Genomic DNA, 22,260 nt, shown 5'->3' on the forward strand with positions numbered 1-22,260 from the left:
ACCCAAGCAATCTTGTAGATTGTTGGGAGAAGCACAAATTAGTTTGATTCCCAAGGAAGGAAATTGGGCACTATATCTGATAGTTACAGATTCATTTGCCCCTTGACCTTCCTACACATACTTATAGAAATCTATTCTACAGATGTACATCTTATATACAAATTGATGCATAAATAGTAATTTATTATAAACTCTTTAATAGGAAAAGGGGTTTTTAAATCGTTTTGGGGAGAGTGCTGGTTAAATTATGGTATATCAGTAAAATAGAAACACGTACAGCTGAAAATAATGAAGATGATGAAGATGCTTTTTATTTACTGATATAATGCCCCCCTAACTTTAAGTGAAAAATGTAAGGCCCATAATATTGGTAAATCATTGAATTTTTTTAAAGAAGGTGGAGAATAAGAATATATGTATGGTCGTATTCGTTTGTATTTCCAGAAGGAAATTTTACAAGGACACACAGATGCCAATCAATGTGGTTTTGGTGAGGGTGGGAAATGGGAAGCATGGAGGCAAGTGTGAGAATAATATTTTGTCCTGTGTACTATTTCCTGTGGCTTAGATTCATGATTCACAGGAATTCATTACCTAGTCACAAAATGGAATAAATGTTTTAACAATTGTGGGATAGAACTTTTGGCTGGGCTTTCAGAAAATGTTGGAGATTCAACTCTTTATTTTAAATCATTCAAATACATTAGATATACAGAGAAGTATTTGTTGTCATAATTAGCTAGTAACTACTGATTTTTCTTCTGGAAATCAATCAATTGTAGTGCTTTTGGCAACCTTGGAATGAATGACGTGAATTTTCCAGCAAGGCTTCCCAGAGAAAAGTTACAAAAGTGACTGGAGTTTCCTTTGGGACCTCTTCTTCAGAGTTGTTCTACTCTCCACCATGCACCAGTTGTCACAGGCCAATCTGTCCTTTGGGAAAAGAGGATTGAAGTTACTGAAACCTTTCCTTACATTGTGACAAATTTATTATAGATATACACATTTGGCTGGGCTCAGTGGCTCACGCCAGTAATCCTAACACTTTGGGAGGCTGAGGCCAGTGGATCACCTGATGTCAGGAGTTCAAGAACAGCCTGGCCAATATGGTGAAACTCCACCTCTACTAAAAATACAAAAATTACCCAGGCGTGGTGCTGGGTTCCTGTAATCCCAGCTACTCGGGAGGCTTAGGCAGGAGAATCACTTGAACCCAGGAGGCAGAAATTGCAGTGAGCCGAGATCATGCCACTGCCCTTCAGCCTGGACATCAGAGTGAGACTGTCTAAAATAAAAAGATACACATATTTCTTCATTCACTTAATGTTTATTGAATATTAAGAACCTGGCTGTGAACCACCTTTTGAGCATACAAATCTGTCAGACATAGCTTTTCCCTTCCCTCATAGTCATATAGGAAGCCAGGCATGATCTAAATCAAGCTTGTCTATCCTGTGGCCCACAGGCAGCATGCGGCCCAGGACGGCTTTGAATGTAGCCCAACACAAGTTCACAAATTTTCTTAAAACATGAGAAAACATGAGATTTTTTTGGAATTTTCTTTTTCTCATCAGCTATCATTAGTGTTAGTGTATCTTATGTGTAGCCCAAGACAACTCTTTTTTTCTGGTGTGGCCCAGGGAAGCCAAAAGATTGCCCACCCCCAGGTCTAAGTGATTTGCGGAGAGCTGTGTGCCATGGAAGAACAAGAAGGGAATGGTTACCTTTTCTTGATTAAAAAGCTGGAGAAAGCCTTCAGATCATATCTCATAGACTGTAAAATATGAGCAAGAGTTTTCTAGGCAAATCAGGGTTGAAATGTAGGAAGAGAAATCATTCTTAAGTGGAGGGAACAACCCTTATGAAAGTGCAGAAGTTTGAAAATACATGACCAATTAGAGCAAGTGGTGAAGAGCATGACTGGAGCATATATGTGTTTGTTGATTTATTTTTGTATTTCAACAGGAGAGCTGTTGCCACTTTTGTTAATATTATAGCCTCCAGGTATGCTATGCGATTTAATTTAACGAAACTCAGAAGAATGTATTATCTCTGTTGTACAGATAATGATACCAAGATTTATAAAAGTTATCTGTCTAGAATTATACATCTAGGTAGAGATAGGACTCAAATCTAATTTCAAACCCCATTAAGTATGCATAAAAGTGTTAGCTGGATCTCTTCCGTTTTTCCTTTAGAGTCACTCTTTCTTTACTATCCTATTCCCCTGGCAACTAGCCTGATGGAGTTCATTGACAGGCTCCAAAGCACTCAGGCTTCCAGTGAGGTTTGTCCCATAGGTAGTCTAGTCAAGAAAGCAGAGGTAAGGGAGAAGATGAGAGGGGTTTATCCTTTATCCTCAGACTTCCCTCTGTGCTGCCACCTTATGCTACCTGTGACTCCCAAACCAAGATCATTGCTCCTCTCCAAGAGGCCCACTATATATCTGACTCTTAGATGTCAGTAACTGCTCCCTCCCTCATCCCTGCAAGTCTAGAGATGGTATCAACTCCATCATAGCTTCCTTGTGGTTTCCCCACATACAGCCCACACTTTCATAAATGAGTTCTTTATTAAGCTCTACTCAAGTTACCCTAATTTGAAAGTGCCATCTGTTTTCACCTGGCACAAGATCCATATTCAGGAAGTTACTATCTAAGTGAGAACTGATGAAAGTTTATTGTGGCAGTAGCAGAAGAAATGAAGGTGATAAAGTGGATTCCAGAATGATCTGAGATTAAAAAGGGCTACAAGGAGAGAATGATATTTGCTCTTAAGGTTTGATTTACATAAAGCAATTCTGGTGGGACTTTCTTGAGCCCTTCACATCGTACTGCATAGAAAAAACTCTTAAGCTAAATGAGTATTAGCAAGATGAGACAAAATAAGTGGTTCCAAGCTTGACACCAGAAGACAGATTTCACTGCATTTATCAAAATACAGGGAGCCACATGATTCATTCACAGAGGGTGTTACCAGGCATCAGGTGATGATCCAAGCAAGCAATTAATACCAAGTAGGTACAACAAGAGGTAAATGGGTACTCTGGCGGTTAGATCAAGAAATAGGTTTTATTGACCTGGTCAGTCCTGGTTTTGAAGATTCAGATAAGCAGTGAGCATCAAAAAGGAGGTCACCAAATTGCAGGATCTTCATCATGAATTCAGTTCAGCAACAAACTCCAAATCTTGGGGAGGCAGACATAGACAAATCAAAGACTGCACAAACCACCAGAAGACTGCAACAGTGCTGCATCTCTTGCATTTTTAGAGTTCCTTAAAACCACCCAGTTGTCTACCAAACTGGAGCAAGGCTAAAATACTAAAGGTCAGTAGCTCTATTTGTGGGCAGTACAAGACCCTACCTGGCACATTCCATTCATACAGGAGCCCCGCTCTATGGTTTTCGTCAAGCCTATAATTTTTATCATGAGGTCAAATGGTCTATTTCCATAGTAGCAACACTCTGGTGCATTGGAGAAAACATCAGTGTTCTTTATCAGTGTCTCTCAAGTTGAGAAATATAAAAGAGCATAGGCATAAAACTAATGCAATTGCATTATCATATTCTGTTTCCTACTGAGATTCCTTTTCATGGTTAAAAAAAAAGGAATTCAGAAAATGAATTATTTTCAACATCAGCTTCTCTCTGGAGTTTAAAAATGTATTTTGATTTACTGTTTCCAAGGACACTATATGGAAAATGGCTTCTTAAATTAACGCATCAATTACTTAAACCAAATGGATAGGAATGATTGCGCTCAAGTAATAAATAACCTTTTATAAGGAAGATTTTATAGGAGATAAAATATAGATGGTCCCTTTGACTTATACAGGTGCTATATTAATCCCTCAGATGTAAATTATAGAGGTGAAGAATTTATACTTCTTTCCTTTGTGTTGAGCATTCTGATAAATGAGTGTCTAATGTGACAGGAAAAGATAACATAATGAATATCTTATTGTGCTTCAAGGAACATGAAGAAATGACTGACACTATATTTTGCTCCAGGTGGAAAATAAAAGGCAAGCAGTTCCTGGCCTGTGATATTCCAGTTAGAGGTGTCTGACTGACAGCATGTTGGCACCGAGGGAAGCGATGGGCTTCGGCTCCAGGTGAGTTCAGTATGACTGGGTATGCTAGTTTTCCATGACACAAGATGTGTGTTTTTTGGACTTTTATCTACAGAATTAATGATGTAACTCCATCAACCCTTTCACGCTTTCAAAATACGAAAACACTGCATTTCTTTAAAATAGTATAATTTTAAAATTCGATAGTGTCTTTAGGTCAATGCATATACTTTTTAATCCACCTAATTTCAAGTTGTAGAATAGGTAACTATGAATGGATTTCTTTCTGAACTGAGGATCAAAATATCTGAGCTAGAAGTAGAGTAAATGCTAAAACCTCATAAGACTGAAAGCTGTTTGTAGTAGTGATCCAGAGTGGGAAACCAGAGTTATCATTAAGCATTTCAACTGGCACATTGTTCAGTGCCACCTTACCGGTAATCACCTGAGGGCCGAGTAACCCTTCAGGACCGCAGGTTTTGTCATTTCCAGAGTTAGGCAATAAGGGCAAGCAGATAATCCAGTAACTCAAAAGACTCCTCGATTAGCAGTCTTAAAATTACAAGAGGTAAGATCTCTGCCTCCAATTCCAGTTATGATCCACTCCAAGTCTGTACCTTCAGAAATCCATAGCCAGAATATATTCATCACATCATGTAGAAACATTAATATGAAACTTTGGTAAACTGAATAGAATAACAGTTTAGGGAATGAAATATACGTATTATACAGCTTATTTTTTAAAATGATTTTCATACACTGTAAGAACTACATGGTGGGCCTACACATAACTTATGAGTAATTCACATGCAATCTGTCTTCCACAGTTTCAAAGAATAGTAAAGAAGATAAACTCATCAACAGTACTAGGACAAATGCTATAAAATAGATACAAGAAATATGTAATAAGTATTTGGTCTATTTATCAAATACCTCAACAATCCCTCCTCCACAGCAATTCTGTATCTTGTGATTTAATGTAAGTAAATAATTAGGAATATCTGAAAATATTTAAACAGAATTATGTTTTTATAGTCATTGTAATACCAGTGTAAGTTATAAATAGCCCAAATATATGCTTGTATAAAATTTATAAAATATTTTTTCTAATAGTAAAATTCTATGGAAATATTAAAACACATGCTTGAGAAAAATACTTCTGACATGAAAGAAGGAGCAGGCATACATTTAAATTTTAGAAATTGGATTAAAATGTCTTTATAAGATAACTTTTATGTGTATATAGAGAAAAAAGATAAAAGAGACCAATATAGTAATTTTTATTTTTTTATTTTTTATTTTTATTTTTTTATTATTATACTTTAAGTTTTAGGGTACATGTGCACATTGTGCAGGTTAGTTACATATGTATACATGTGCCATGCTGGTGCGCTGCACCCACTAACTCGTCATCTAGCATTAGGTATATCTCCCAATGCTATCCCTCCCCCATCCCCCCACCCCACAACAGTCCCCAGGGTGTGATGTTCCCCTTCCTGTGTCCATGTGATCTCATTGTTCAATTCCCACCTATGAGTGAGAATATGCGGTGTTTGGTTTTTTGTTCTTGCCATAGTTTACTGAGAATGATGATTTCCAATTTCATCCATGTCCCTACAAAGGACATGAACTCATCATTTTTTATGGCTGCATAGTATTCCATGGTGTATATGTGCCACATTTTCTTAATCCAGTCTATCATTGTTGGACATTTGGCTTGGTTCCAAGTCTTTGCTATTGTGAATAATGCCGCAATAAACGTATGTGTGCATGTGTCTTTGTAGCAGCATGATTTATAGTCCTTTGGGTATATACCCAGTAATGGGATGGCTGGGTCAAATGGTATTTCTAGTTCTAGATCCCTGAGGAATCGCCACACTGACTTCCACAATGGTTGAACTAGTTTACAGTCCCACCAACAGTGTAAAAGTGTTCCTATTTCTCCACATCCTCTCCAGCACCTGTTGTTTCCTGACTTTTTAATGATTGCCATTCTAACTGGTGTGAGATGGTATCTCATTGTGGTTTTGATTTGCATTTCTCTGATGGCTAGTGATGGTGAGCATTTTTTCATGTGTTTTTTGGCTGCATAAATGTCTTCTTTTGAGAAGTGTCTGTTCATGTCCTTCGCCCACTTTTTGATGGGGTTGTTTGTTTTTTTCTTGTAAATTTGTTGGAGTTCATTGTAGATTCTGGATATTAGCCCTTTGTCAGATGAGTAGGTTGCGAAAATTTTCTCCCATTTTGTAGGTTGCCTGTTCACTCTGATGGTAGTTTCTTTTGCTGTGCAGAAGCTCTTTAGTTTAATTAGATCCCATTTGTCAATTTTGGCTTTTGTTGCCATTGCTTTTGGTGTTTTAGACATGAAGTCCTTGCCCATGCCTATGTCCTGAATGGTAATGCCTAGGTTTTCTTCTAGGATTTTTATGGTTTTAGGTCTAATGTTTAAGTCTTTAATCCATCTTGAATTGATTTTTGTATAAGGTGTAAGGAAGGGATCCAGTTTCTGCTTTCTACATATGGCTAGCCAGTTTTCCCAGCACCATTTATTAAATAGGGAATCCTTTCCCCATTGCTTGTTTTTGTCAGGTTTGTCAAAGATCAGATAGTTGTAGATATGCGGCGTTATTTCTGAGGGCTCTGTTCTGTTCCATTGATCTATATCTCTGTTTTGGTACCAGTACCATGCTGTTTTGGTTACTGTAGCCTTGTAGTATAGTTTGAAGTCAGGTAGTGTGATGCCTCCAGCTTTGTTCTTTTGGCTTAGGATTGACTTGGCGATGTGGGCTCTTTTTTGGTTCCGTATGAACTTTAAAGTAGTTTTTTCCAATTCTGTGAAGAAAGTCATTGGTAGCTTGATGGGGATGGCGTTGAATCTATAAATTACTTTTGGCAGTATGGCCATTTTCACGATATTGATTCTTCCTACCCATGAGCATGGAATGTTCTTCCATTTGTTTGTATCCTCTTTTATTTCCTTGAGCAGTGGTTTGTAGTTCTCCTTGAAGAGGTCCTTCACATCCCTTGTAAGTTGGATTCCTAGGTATTTTATTTTCTTTGAAGCAATTGTGAATGGGAGTTCACTCATGATTTGGCTCTCTGTTCGTCTGTTGTTGGTGTATAAGAATGCTTGTGATTTTTGTACATTGATTTTGTATCCTGAGACTTTGCTGAAGTTGCTTAACAGCTTAAGGAGATTTTGGGCTGAGACAGTGGGGTTTTCTAGATATACAATCATGTCGTCTGCAAACAGGGACAATTTGACTTCCTCTTTTCCTAATTGAATGCCCTTTATTTCCTTCTCCTGCCTCATTGCCCTGGCCAGAACTTCTAACACCATGTTGAATAGGAGTGGTGAGAGAGGGCATCCCTGTCTTGTGCCAGTTTTCAAAGGGAATGCTTCTAGTTTTTGCCCATTCAGTATGATATTGGCTGTGGGTTTGTCATAGATAGCTCTTATTATTTTGAAATACGTCCCATCAATACCTAATTTATTGAGGGTTTTTAGCATGAAGGGTTGTTGAATTTTGTCAAAGGCCTTTTCTGCATCTATTGAGATAATCATGTGGTTTTTGTCTTTGGCTCTGTTTATATGCTGGATTACATTTATTGATTTGCATATATTGAACCAGCCTTGCATCCCAGGGATGAAGCCCAGTTGATCATGGTGGTTAAGCTTTTTGATGTGCTGCTGGATTCGTTTTGCCAGTATTTTACTGAGGATTTTTGCATCAATGTTCATCAAGGATATTGGTCTAAAATTCTCTTTTTTAGTTGTGTCTCTGCCCGGCTTTGGTATCAGAATGATGCTGGCCTCATAAAATGAGTTAGGGAGGATTCCCTCTTTTTCTATTGATTGGAATAGTTTCAGAAGGAATGGTACCAGTTCCTCCTTGTACCTCTGGTAGAATTCGGCTGTGAATCCATCTGGTCCTGGACTCTTTTTGGTTGGTAAGCTATTGATTATTGCCACAATTTCAGATCCTGTTATTGGTCTATTCAGAGATTCAACTTCTTCCTGGTTTAGTCTTGGGAGAGTGTATGTGTCGAGGAATTTATCCATTTCTTCTAGATTTTCTAGTTTATTTGCGTAGAGGTGTTTGTAGTATTCTCTGATGGTAGTTTGTATTTCTGTGGTATTGGTGGTGATATCCCCTTTATCATTTTTTATTGCGTCTATTTGATTCTTCTCTCTTTTTTTCTTTATTAGTCTTGCTAGTGGTCTATCAATTTTGTTGATCCTTTCAAAAAACCAGCTCCTGGATTCGTTAATTTTTTGAAGGGTTTTTTGTGTCTCTATTTCCTTCAGTTCTGCTCTGATTTTAGTTTTTTCTTGCCTTCTGCTAGCTTTTGAATGTGTTTGCTCTTGCTTTTCTCGTTCTTTTAATTGTGATGTTAGGGTGTCAATTTTGGATCTTTCCTGCTTTCTCTTGTGGGCATTTAGTGCTATAAATTTCCCTCTACACACTGCTTTGAATGTGTCCCAGAGATTCTGGTATGTTGTGTCTTTGTTCTTGTTGGTTTCAAAGAACATCTTTACTTCTGCCTTCATTTCGTTATGTACCCAGTAGTCACTCAGGAGCAGGTTGTTCAGTTTCCATGTAGTTGAGCGATTTTTGAGTGAGATTCTTAATCCTGAGTTCTAGTTTGATTGCACTGTGGTCTGAGAGATAGTTTGTTATAATTTGTGTTCTTTTGCATTTGCTGAGGAGAGCTTTACTTCCAAGTATGTGGTCAATTTTGGAATAGGTGTGGTGTGGTGCTGAAGAAAATGTATATTCTGTTGATTTCGGGTGGAGAGTTCTGTAGATGTCTATTAGGTCCCCTTGGTGCAGAGCTGAGTTCAATTCCTGGGTATCCTTATTGACTTTCTGTCTCGTTGATCTGTCTAATGTTGACATTGGGGTGTTAAAGTCTCCCATTATTAATGTGTGGGAGTCTAAGTCTCTTTGTAGGTCACTCAGGACTTGCTTTATGAATCTGGGTGCTCCTGTATTGGGTGCATATATATTTAGGATAGTTAGCTCTTCTTGTTGAATTGATCCCTTTACCATTATGTAATGGCCTTCTTTGTCTCTTTTGATCTTTGTTGGTTTAAAGTCTGTTTTATCAGAGACTAGGATTGCAACTCCTGCCTTTTTTTGTTTTCCATTTGCTTGGTAGATCTTCCTCCATCCTTTTATTTTGAGCCTATGTGTGTCTCTGCACATGAGATGGGTTTCCTGAATACAGCACACTGATGGGTCTTGACTCTTTATCCAATTTGCCAGTCCGTGTTTTTTAATTGGAGCATTTAGTCCATTTACATTTAAAGTTAATATTGTTATGTGTGAATTTGATCCTGTCATTATGATGTTAGCTGGTTATTTTGCTCGTTAGTTGATGCAGTTACTTCCTAGTCTCGATGGTCTTTACATTTTGGCATGATTTTGCAGTGGCTGGTACTGGTTGTTCCTTTCCATGTTTAGCGCTTCCTTCAGGAGCTCTTTTAGGGCAGGCCTGGTGGTGACAAAATCTCTCAGCATTTGCTTGTCTGTAAAGTATTTTATTTTTCCTTCACTTATTAAGCTTAGTTTGGCTGGATATGAAATTCTGGGTTGAAAATTCTTTTCTTTAAGAATGTTGAATATTGGCCCCCACTCTCTTCTGGCTTGTAGGGTTTCTGCCGAAAGATCCGCTGTTAGTCTGATGGGCTTTCGTTTTAGGGTAACCCGACCTTTCTCTCTGGCTGCCCTTAACATTTTTTCCTTCATTTCAACTTTGGTGAATCTGACAATTATGTGTCTTGGAGTTGCTCTTCTGGAGGAGTATCTTTGTGGCGTTCTCTGTATTTCCTGAATCTGAACAGTTGGCCTGCCTTGCTAGATTGGGGAAGTTCTCCTGGTTAATATCCTGCAGAGTGTTTTCCAACTTGGTTCCATTCTCCCCATCACTTTCAGGTACACCAATCAGACGTAGATTTGGTCTTTTCACATAGTCCCATATTTCTTGGAGGCTTTGCTCGTTTCTTTGTATTCTTTTTTCTCTAAACTTCCCTTCTCACTTCATTTCATTCATTTCATCTTCCATTGCTGATACCCTTTCTTCCAGTTGATTGCATTGGCTCCTGAGGCTTCTGCATTCTTCACGTAGTTCTCGAGCCTTGGTTTTCAGCTCCATCAGCTCCTTTAAGCACTTCTCTGTATTGGTTATTCTAGTTATACATTCTTCTAAATTTTTTTCAAAGTTTTCAACTTCTTTGCCTTTGGTTTGAATGTCCTCCCATAGCTCAGAGTAATTTGATCGTTTGAAGCCTTCTTCTCTCAGCTTGTCAAAGTCATTCTCCATCCAGCTTTGTTCCGTTGCTGGTGAGGAACTGTGTTCCTTTGGAGGAGGAGAGGTGCTCTGCTTTTTAGAGTTTCCAGTTTTTCTGTTCTGTTTTTTCCCCATCTTTGTGGTTTTATCTACTTTTGGTCTTTGATGATGTTGATGTACAGATGGGTTTTTGGTGTGGATGTCCTTTCTGTTTGTTAGTTTTCCTTCTAACAGACAGGACCCTCAGCTGCAGGTCTGTTGGAATACCCTGCCGTGTGAGGTGTCAGTGTGCCCCTGCTGGGGGGTACCTCCCAGTTAGGCTACTTGGGGGTCAGGGGTCAGGGACCCACTTGAGGAGGCAGTCTGCCTGTTCTCAGATCTCCAGCTGCATGCTGGGAGAACCACTGCTCTCTTCAAAGCCGTCAGACAGGGACATTTAAGTCTGCAGAGGTTACTGCTGTCTTTTTGTTTGTCTGTGCCCTGCCCCCAGAGGTGGAGCCTACAGAGGCAGGTAGGCCTCCTTGAGCTGTGGTGGGCTCCACCCAGTTCCAGCTTCCAGGCTGCTTTGTTTACCTAAGCAAGCCTGGGCAATGGCGGGTGCCCCTCCCCCAGCCTCGCTGCTGCCTTGCAGTTTGATCTCAGACTGCTGTGCTAGCAATCAGCGAGACTCCGTGGGCGTAGGACCCTGCGAGCCAGGTGCCGGATATAATCTCATGGTGCGCCGTTTTTTAAGCCTTTCGGAAAAGCGCAGTATTCGGATGGGAGCGACCCGATTTTCCAGGTGCCGTCTGTCACCCCTTTCTTTGACTAGGAAAGGGAGCTCCCTGACCCCTTGCGCTTCTGGATGCCTCACCCTGGTTCGGCTTGCGCACGGTGCACGCACCCAGTGACCTGCGCCTACTGTCTGGCACTCCCTAGTGAGATGAACCCGGTACCTCAGATGGAAATGCAGAAATCACCCGTCTTCTGCGTCGCTCACGCTGGGAGCTGTAGACCGGAGCTGTTCCTATTCGGCCATCTTGGCTCCTCCCCAGTAATTTTTAGTTCTTTTTTTTATTTTTAACCTGTTCTTACAATCAATTTTTTTCTATAGGAAAAAAGTAACTTCTAATTTTGAAAATTGTCACTTAAATTGTTTATAAAAATAGGATAGAAGAATAATGAGGTTGTGAAAAAATAGTCACCATATTTTCTAGAGGGATTAAAATCAAGTTATAATACAGAATTGGAGTAAAATTCTATTTGTGTTAAAAGCATATTTAAATATATTTTTATTTTATACTAAGGAAAATTATGAATTCGGGAGAGTCACGGTAGTAATTCCTATCTAGTCAATATGTAAAGTCCTTTAAAAGGAAAGAAATTTGAGTAGGGACTTTAAGGGTAACCATACAGAAATGTGCTTTTAATCGTGTTTATAATAATTAAAATTGACCTGTTTACATGGATAAACATACATATTATGCTCACTTATATTGTTCTACCTCATTTTGTGGAAAAGCATAAATAATACATATTTCATAAATTTAAATATTGTGTTTGTGTCAAGTGTAAGCAGAATAGCCATACTGATATACTCAATGCTGACTTTCATCATATACTTAAACTTTAAAATACTGCATTTTTAATAAAAATTACAACATTATATAATCACAATAAGATTTTTCTTTATCAAATATTCAAAGTTACTTCTGTTTCAATGCTTTTTCTGCAATTCTTTATCCAGTTTCAGTGACACACGAATGAGTTGTACATTTGTTTACATTTGAAAACTCAAACATACAAGAAATTGTTTTTATGTGAAAATGTCATTTTAAAAATAAACTCTGTAGAAATATTGTTAGCAGTCTCTTTCTCAGACTTCTTGTTCTTGTCTTCCACATAGACTGTGGTTTCCAGGTCCATTCTTGCCCTTTTTATTCTGTGTGTGTGTTCTATTTGAATGATCTCACTTATGTCCATGGCTTCGATATTCCCAATTCTGTGACTCTAACCAAAGGCACACTCTAATTGTGTACTAGATCAACATACCAAATGAACTGCAGGTCTCCTAAACTGTTTCCAGTGCTGATGTCTGGTTTTTCCTTCCTCCCTTGAGCGCTCATTTGTGTAACTTCTTCAGGTAGATACTCCTGGAGGTCCCAGCCCTAAGTAGGGTATTCCTATAGCTCTGCTTTATCTCATAGTACTTCTTATGCTCTGGTGTTTTGTTTTGTTTTGTTTCCTACAGATTGAGTATCTGACTCCTGAACTAGGTGGTAAATGAGTATAACCTTGAGTATGAGTACTGTCCATTATCTCTGGTGTCCTCATTATATTGTGACCCATGTCATCCAAAATCAGAGCAGCACTATGGCAAAAGAAAACAGACCAGCTGTAATTTCAAAATAACTCATATTCTCTTTTTAGAACATGATGTAGTACAAGTAGACCACATTCATCACATAGCTCTATGTAACTTTTTGAATTTAAACTTCCTAGGGACATCCTCTGTAATTAAATCAACCTTATCCAGGCCCTGTCTCTTTCAGAAACCTCTTTAAAAGTGTTTTCTTGGCCAGGCGCTGTGGCTTGAGCCTGTAATCTCAGCACTTTGGGAGGCTGAGGTGGGCAGATCACGAGGTCAAGAGATTGAGATTGAGACTATCCTGGCCAAGATAGTCTCTACTATCTACCTGTCTCTACTAAAAATATAAAAGTTAGCTGGGCATGGTGGCACATGCCTGTAGTCCCAGCTGCATGGGAGGCTGAGGCAGGAGAATCGTTTGAACCCAGGAGGCAGAGGTTGCAGTGAGACAAGATCACGCCACTGCACTTTAGCCTGGTGACAGAGTAGTGAGACTGTCTCAAAAAACAAGTGTTTTCTCTTCTGGCCCTCCCCATTATCAAGTTTCAAAAAGCAAAATACTCCTTGATAGCAAGAGGTGTAGAGGAAGGGCTGCCCAGGTTGACTGAGTAGGCTCAAGTTAACCTTAGTGGTCCAAAGGGGCAAGTTTGTGAATATAAGCATTTTAATTGTTAATTTACTCTTGATAATCCTTCATCATTCTTTCTTCTGTTCTTCTCCCCCAGTATGCACATCCTAAATGTGGGAGCTAACAAACACTAAGTGGAGACTAGAAGGATCACAGAGTTAGTGACATAGTAAAATAGGTGTAGTGGACAGATATGGTATCTATTGCTTAGGCTCAATTATCTACTCTGCCATGTATGAGTTATACAGACCAGAGCATACAAGTCTCTTCAAACCTCTGAGACTTAAATCATTTATTTGTTCTAAATTGTCTCTATTTTATAAATCAACTAGTGTATTTGTGAAAGCATTTTACAAATATTTTATAAATGTTTAAGCACTTTATAAGTGTGAAAACTAATTGATATTACCAAGTGAAATAATAGCTTACCAAAGCATCAAGTTTAAAGAAAATAAGTGGCTTCAAAAAATTAAGTTTTCTTCCAAAATGCAAACTGTGTATGTGTGTGTGTGTGTGTGTGTGTGTGTGTGTGTGTGTGTAGAGAGACAGATGACTGCTACTGTATTAGGTGTGAAATTAACTTTGTTCTTTATTTTCTTTCACCAAATACAAGGTCAGGTATCACTAGTCGAGTTTACATATAAAATATTCAGATTAGTTAATATTCTAATAATAGTAGTTATGGATTTTTCCATGTTAATCATTTTTTCCACTTTATGGCATTGTGAGTCTGTCTTTGTTGTTGTTCCCATAGTGAAATATCTCTTTACTTTGTGTAAGTGATCTTTACATATTTGCAAAGAAAATTCCCTCCTTTTAAGTTTAATGTAAGTTGCCTGCCCATCAAATCAGCATTGTTCAATAGTTTATAAGGTGCTCTCTCTGTCCTTTGATAACAAAGGGAATTCAGTTCTGGACAAAAACTCAAGATAATGAGCTTGGCAACATAAAGCATCTTCCTTTTATGAAATCCACTCACAAAATAATGTGGTATGAAATTTAAAGGCACAGAATATTAAGATAGCATTGATTCATTGATCTGGAAATTAATTCTAACCATGTAATATTAATAACACTTCATGATCTGAAATTTAAGCTGCAGCTAACATCATGCAGCAACAAAAGTTATTTAATATTGCCAACAACTGTAGCAAAGTTGAATTTTAATGGTTGACATTATATTTTCTGGAGCACTACAATATTTTTCAAACTGTAATAAAATATTGAAAATGATCAGAAGATGAAAAGTTGTTCACATGAAGCAGAGTTCATTAGTCATTTAAGAATATATGCCTATAATACATAAAAACAAGTTTTATGTTAGTTGTACCCAAACAACTTAGGCTTCCAAACAATATGTAGTAAAATCTGAGTGAATTAGCTTGCTACTCACCAACCTCTCAACTGCATTTTCTTCCCCTGTGTCCTTTATTCACATATCTCAAGAAAATGCAAATGACATGAAAATAAGCTAGGGCTAGAATAATGAAATTGGCTCTGAAAAAGATGGCTCTCAATGACTAAAGAAAGAGGCCATATTTTAAACAATATTAAGAATCTATGAACATTGCACTGCATTAGATGTGTGGGAAAAATAGATAGATATTAATAATATACTTGTAATTTATCCATCATAGGAGATGCACGGTGTATTTAGATACTAAATAGTATGTTATTATGTACACACACGCATTCCTTTACATAACTATACTATTAGTGTTAGGTGCTAAAAGATAAGGAGAGATCAAACACCAGTTGTTTTCCAGAAGACAGACCAGTAATTTTTGTTAAAGCAACTGAGAAGGCTTCTTGAGGAAAGCTGAATTTGATATAAATCCAATAGGGCAGATGTGTGGGCTGGGAATGGCATTGCAGATATAGGGAATAGTACATACAGAAATGGTGAATTTGAATGTAGAGGGCACTTAGGAAAGGACAGCTAGCAATGCTTTCATAATAAAGGGTAGTAATAATGGAAGGTAATACTGAAAAGAAAACACAGAGATTGATTTAGGTGGGTTTTAAGTGTTCGCCCAAAGAGTTCTTTATTTCATGCTCCTCCTCCAGCAGTGGGTATAGTTTACATTGTGTTGTACCCCCAGTGAAATCACAAGTAGAAATGCTTTTAAATATTCTAATATAGAAATACTCAATATTTTATACTGGTTAAGTATATAATGGTTATTACAAAATCTGTGATGTTTATAGCAGTGCTTAAATATCAAAAAACTAATAAGCAAAATTAATCTCCTAAGGCATATAAAATATAAACTTCAATGAACACTTTTTCCTGCAATACCTAATTATATTTAATTTTCCACAACACTAATAGTGTTAAGGTTACAAATCAACAATTCTTGAACCTATTAAAACTAATCTTGGTGTGCTACAGGAAAGCTTTTTCCATTTGTAATAAATACAATTCCAATTTATGATATAACACTGAAAATGTATAGCTTAAAATACAAATTTTATTTCAGTGACTTTTATCTCTCTAAACAAATGCTAATGGGTAAACTATACCTTTGATTTCTCAAAACACTTGCATAAGTAGTTCTTTATTAAATTTTCTCTTGAAATCTTCACATTAACCCTAGTTAGAAATTTTGGCTTTAGCTTTCAACTATCATTTTTGTCAACAATAAGTCATATATATTTGAAACTTATGATTTTTATTTCTACCCTTTCTCAGTTATTTTAATGATACAATTATCTTCACATTCAGTGAAATTTTAAATCATAGAGTTTGGTTTTTTCTTTCTCTTTTCTGCTCTTTTCCTCTGTTGTATGCATTCAACATGTATTCACTGAAAAAAATACATCGTTCCAAGATCTGAGTCCTCTTTCATAGCCTCCTTGATATCTTCCTTTTTTCTTTCCATATTCCCTGGCTTTATCCCCTTCAACACAATTTGGGCAAATACAACTAAAAATTTGTATGATGATGATCCCTTTCTGTCTTAATATCCACTATTTTTCCTGTTTTATTGTACTGTTCCCCAGTAATTCTTCTGAGATGATTAACACTACCATACAGTTATTCTCAAAAAATATTAATGTTTCTTTTGCTCATACTGAGTTTTCAAGGGCTTGACTTAGGAAAATATTAGGTAAGTATAAGATAGGTAGAATTTAGAAGTACAAGCCTGGAACTTATAAGAGAAGTTGGCCGGGTGCAGTGGCTCATGCCTGTAATCCCAGCACTTTAGGAGGATGAAGCAGGAGGATCGCTTGAGGCTGGGAGTCTAGACCAGCCTGGGCAACATAAAAAGACCCCATTTCTACAAAAACTTTTAAAAAATTTTTCTAGGCATGGTGCTGTACATCTGTACTCCCAGCTACTTAGGAGGCTGAGGTGGGAGGATCTCTTTAGCCCAGGAGTTCAAAGCTACAGTAAGCCATGACCATGACACTGTACTCTAGCCTGGGTGATAAAGCCAGACCCTAACTCAAAACAAACAAACAAAAAAAGGGAGATTAGTATATAGATTTGAGATTCTTTCTCACAAGTCATCATCTATCTAGCATTACAATGAAACAAAGATATAAGGAAAAAAGGTGCTTAGAATAAAATTTTTTGAGACATGACATTAGAAGTTAGCATAATGAGTGAGAGAAGGAATAATCTCAGCTTAGTTATGCAGGTAGGTTAAGGTAGAAGAGTTTTTTAAAAAATGTTGTCATCTGAATGCTGAAAAAAAGAAGTACTGAAAAAAGACCACTATATTTAATATTACTGTTATAATAATAAAAACGTGCTTTAAAAAAACTAATGTGAAGTGAAGCAAATATTCTTTTAGTTATCCAAAACCATAAATCACTCTTCAAAGATTATTTATATAATATACAACCTCCTTCAAGGTCCTGTATGCAAGACCTTAAATACCAAACATTCAACAGTCACCCTCCTGTTAGAGATCACAGATTACCTTAAAAACTCAACTTTGACTATATTAAATATACACATTTTTGTTTTTCTGGAGAGGGAAATATGTGAATTTCTGTTTAGTAAGGCAACAATTTTATCCTACCCTGTAATAAGAACTTTCTCACATTTTAGGCAGCACATGGGCAATTACTGCCTCTCTACAGTAGTATAAGTGATCATTGCCACTAAAAATTTGTGAGCAAATTGTAGATTTGTGATAATTTAATTTTGTACTGCTACAACCTACTATAATAGTTGAATAACACTATCTGTAATATATATTAGTTATAATATAAACACTGTAATATAGACCATTATATACCAGCTGCTAAAGTCAAAGGTATTGCTGCTCAGTATTGACTATTTAGAAATTATAGTAAACATATTTTATTTGTGGAAATTTACAAATTCTATTACACAAGAGATGATTAGTATTTCATGCACTCTAGGTAGGAGTTGAAAGCAAGGACAGAAGGTGCTTCATTCAAACATATTCTAACATTAGTAGCAACAAATTTCATAAAAAGTAGAGATATGTGGTACGCCTATCCTTGTACTGAATCCCACAAAACTTTAGCTTTCAAATATTTGTCAAAGGGAATAACCTAATTTTTAAAGCAATTATTTTTAGAGATACAAAGGACAATAAGAACATCTAGGCTCTTTTAAAAACTCCTTGTGATGGGAGATGGTTTTTATTTCAAAAGCATATTACATGTAACACAGGACGATGTTTCTTTTAAAAAGTTTCTAAACAGAGAACTCGGGCAAGGAAAGTGTCATCAGTGTACTGTATTGTTGAAATGACTTTAGGGCTTTTGTAGCAACATGAGTTGTTATAATTTTAAAATTTGCTTTTATTTTTATAAATAGGAGCTCATGATCTAGTAATCAAATAGTATTATATTAAGAGGCTTATAATAACAGCAACAGAATAATGGCAGCTTGTTTGACACTTCTCTATGCTATAGTCCTGTTCAATAGAGAAAGCAATGTTTAGCTCGTGTATCTGGTTCTTTTGGTAACTACCTTAATTGTTTTTAATTTAATATGCTTGTATTATTATCTTGATTTATCAACTTTAAACATTACCTAATAACTTCTATTATGATGCCTTCATAGGAATTAGGACAGGTGCACTAATTACAGGACTCTTTTCCCACTATTCTCTCAATGTGTTGTTTCTGGTGAAATCATTATTTCCTATTTACATGATTATGACTACATAAATATTATTCTCTAGGTTTACATGTTTAGCTTAATATATTTATTTTTCCTGAAGTTTATAAAGTTGTCAGTGATGATTTCAAATTTCAAATATACAAAGTAATCAAAATATTTTAATTCCATCCTTCATATGTTTAGATTTCACTCCTCTAGCCTTTCATCCTTCTGCTCCCCTCTCACTGGTTGCTCTCTAAGACTCCCTGTCTTTGTTTTTCTCTGTTGGACTTCTTGTTCCTAGATCGCACTTCATTCTCCTTGATTTCAATACCTCATATTTGCAGAAGTACAACTTCTAGTAGCTTTCTAAAAAATATGGCCCATGAGAAGTATACATTTTAGATGCGTACTTGTCTTCAATGAGCTTACCTCCACCCTTCCATCTGATTGAGCATTTTCTTGAGATTTTAAGTTGAAGATTATTCTTGCTCACAATTATGAAAAGATCTCTTTGATGCCAGCCTGATTCCCTTTTTGTTTGTAGGTGACTTGTTTTACTTTTTAAATTGTTTTGTTGTATGCTTTTTCTTTGTAGGAAACTTTTAAGCATTTCTGAAATTCTTGATATACCTTTGTGTGGAACTGATTTCGTTTGGAGATCGATTTTTTTGTGTGTGCTCAGAAATTTTCTTCTATAGTTTAATTGATAATTTAGTCTTATCAACTGTCACAAATCTTTTTTTTTTTAATGATTAATCAGCCATTGGACCTTCTGCATTGCTCTCCTCTTCCTGTCTTTTGTCATTTTCCATCTCTTTGTGTCTTTCTTTTAACTTTTGATAGATTTTCTTGATTTTTATCTTCCATTCTTCTATCCATTACAATATTTTATTTGAAAAAAAAACTAACAGAAAGGGTGTAAAAATATACAACACCTCACTATCTTTTACCCAGATTATCTGTAGAGTTAGCATTTGTCTTATTTGCTTCCTTTTTCTGTACATACACACACACACGCACACACACACCCCACACACACATACACAGTCCTTTTTTTTCCTTAGTCATTTTACGTTACACGGTCTTTCACCACTAAATATTTCAATGTGTGTTTTCTAAGATATAGATAGTCTTACTTACCTACAGTATGGTAGTAAGATTCAGTAAATGTGACATTGATAAAATACTTTGATGTAATATACTGCTAGTATTCTAATTGTATCAATTGAGCCAATTCTTTATAGCATGATTTTCCTCCAGTATGGGGTCCAACCTAGAATCATGTATTGCAATTAGTTGTCATATCTCTTCAGTCCCCTTCAATCTGGAAAACCTCTCCAGCTTTTCTTGCCTTTCACGACAATGCCATTTTTTAAAGATAAAATTCCCCCTGTTTTTAATAGAATGTTCTTGTTTTTGGTTTGTCTTATGTTCTACTGGTTTTTTAAATTTTATTTATCATACTTTTCCAATAAATTTTTGTTATTTTTTATAGCATTCATTTTTTGATTTAGTACAACACATACTGTTTTCTCACTCCAACATTGGTTATGTGTAATATTTCCCTGTTCTTTGATTATAGACATTATCTCTATTTCAGTCCTTTTTAGTTGTTACTGTAGGTCTCAACTACTCATGCTGAAATTTTGCTTCCATTGCTGATGATCTGTGGCTCTTCATTCATATTTTACAAGGGAATTTTAGAATGGGGGCTTGAGTAATATAATTGGTGTTCTAGAAACCAAAAAGGGAAAGAAGGTTACAGGTCCCTTGATTATGCGAACTTCCAATAATAGCTCTGATCAAAATCTAACATTTAACAGGTTTAATTTCTTCACAGAATAGTATACTTCGGATTCAAGGGATTTAGAGAAAGGGAGGTGATGGGAATGAAGAGGTAATTGCCCACTGTAGAGGAAGAGAGAGCAACCACCTTAGAACTTGAAGAATTTTTCTCTGTTCAGAACTGCAGTTCATTTGTGCCTTCTAAAGCACTCAGTTTTTCCAAGTGGTGAGCTGCTCACAGCTTCTCTGAGTGATTTGCTAACTTCTTGTGGGGGCTCCACACTGTGGGCATATAGGCAGTACTTTCTCAGCCCTGCTATATGAATCATTTCTCCACCTGCTTCCCATCCTCCACAATTTATTGAATTATGGCACAGGGATTAAGTGTATGACTTTACAACGACACTGCTTGGACTTGAATACTAGCTTTGCCACTTACTGAATATGTGATAATCAGCAAATTGCTTAATGATTCACCATTTCCTCATTTATAAAATGGAGGTAATGATAGGAATGTTATGGTTGCTAAATGAATTAGAACAGTGTCGGACACATAATATCAGCTGCTCTCAATTACACTATTGTCTTTTCTACTATCTTTAGTTTTTTTTTTTACTTCGATAAATTGGCTTTTTAAAAATTCTTTTCCCATAATTTGTCTGAAGCTTGGAGAAGGAAAAGAGATTGATACCTACTGTTAATTCATCAGTCTTTGTTTAAAAAAAAATTAGGGCTTTTCATTTTATCCTCTGCCATTTTTTTCCCCTGAGCAGTAAAACTATTATGTAATTTGTAAGTTCTCTTGAATATACTCTATTTCATCTTAAGACCAGAAAGAATCAGGACTTTCTTGATCTATATATTTAAAAAATCATTCTAAGATATTTTACTAGAATTAATTATATGTGTGAGTGTCATAGCTCTTAAATCATTGATCATTATTATTTTGAGATACTGCTATTCATGTGAGAGTTTATGTTAGGAATGAATTAAGGACACATTCTTAATTAATATTATATAACATTACAAAAAGAGATTTCTATTTTACTATGTATTAAACAGGCAAACAGAAACCCTATCTTCTGTGCACAGACATTTATGTTATAGAAATTCACAATTATTTAAATATTTATAAAATGAGAGTTGAAAGCAGCACTTTTGAAAAGCAGTTAATAATGAACAGACATCAAGGGAGCTATCATTATAACAGCAAAGTGCTTTGCAACTCCAATAACTTCAGTGGTGCAGAAGCAGGCCATCAAATTTAATTAAAAGCAATCAAAAATAAACTGAGAAATTGAACTGTAAAAGGCTGTCCTTTGCCAGGAGCTAAAGGCAAAAAGAAAGCAAGGTAGAGCCTTGAAAGTAGTAATGAATTGATAAGCCTTACCGCCTGCAACTTGTAATTCGCTCTGTCAGACTTTAGTATCAGTTAAACTAGATTAATAGAGCAATCACTGATCTTCTATTTTAAATCCTTCTTCGTTCATTCCGCGTTATAGGCTCCCATGATAGATGGAAGCCGGAGTGGGTCAAAATTTCCATTCACTTCTCTACTCAGTTTTTAAATAATGCTGGCATCTACATTTTCTGGACATCAGAATTCTGATATGTTAAAAGCAGGAATAAATTTAGTTACTGACAGGCTATAGCCCTCGTTTCTAAAGAGGCTTAACTCCTTCTTATTCAACTGAGGAAGAAATCCCCTGGAACCTGAGCAGTGAGCAATTGGCAGCTCCTTCTACCACTAGGGGTTACCATGGTGAAGTGAATGATAAAGAGGACGTAACAAATTTATTGTTGCTTTAAACGTTCAGATTAATGTGGATCTGCAGAAACAGTACCACAAGGACAAAAACAATTTTTTCCTCCATCATTTTATTTTTATAATAATGTTCTTTAATGAAGCTAAAGCCTCCCTGCTGTGACCTTATTATGTTTTTCAACATCAGTGAGAAATAGATTCCTTCGAATTGTTAAGAGAGCTCATGAAACAGCAGGGATATTGAAGTAGAGGATCAATTACTTTTTAGCAGTAATT

At 36.4% G+C, this 22,260-nt stretch overlaps 1 protein-coding gene and 1 long non-coding RNA gene across 42 annotated transcripts in view; one reads left to right on the plus strand and one right to left on the minus strand.

Moving 5' to 3' along the window:
* PTPRD (protein tyrosine phosphatase receptor type D) overlaps positions 1-22,260 on the plus strand; it is a 2,298,568-nt gene that overhangs the window by 667,087 nt on the left and 1,609,221 nt on the right. For all 41 annotated transcript variants that reach the window (XM_055350539.2, XM_055350541.2, XM_055350534.2 and 38 more), the window contains one exon: positions 4,012-4,115. The gene's annotated coding sequence lies outside the window, so the exon portion shown is untranslated. The remainder of the gene's footprint in view (positions 1-4,011; positions 4,116-22,260) is intronic.
* Positions 314-21,984, minus strand: LOC129524581 (uncharacterized). Its single transcript, XR_008668412.2, has 4 exons — positions 21,610-21,984; positions 4,509-4,690; positions 3,080-3,187; positions 314-933 (listed from the first exon to the last, which is right to left on the minus strand). It is a non-coding gene; the product is annotated as an uncharacterized lncRNA (long non-coding RNA).

Source organism: Gorilla gorilla, chromosome 13 (genome assembly GCF_029281585.2).
Source record: "Gorilla gorilla gorilla isolate KB3781 chromosome 13, NHGRI_mGorGor1-v2.1_pri, whole genome shotgun sequence".
Lineage (NCBI taxonomy): Eukaryota > Metazoa > Chordata > Mammalia > Primates > Hominidae > Gorilla > Gorilla gorilla.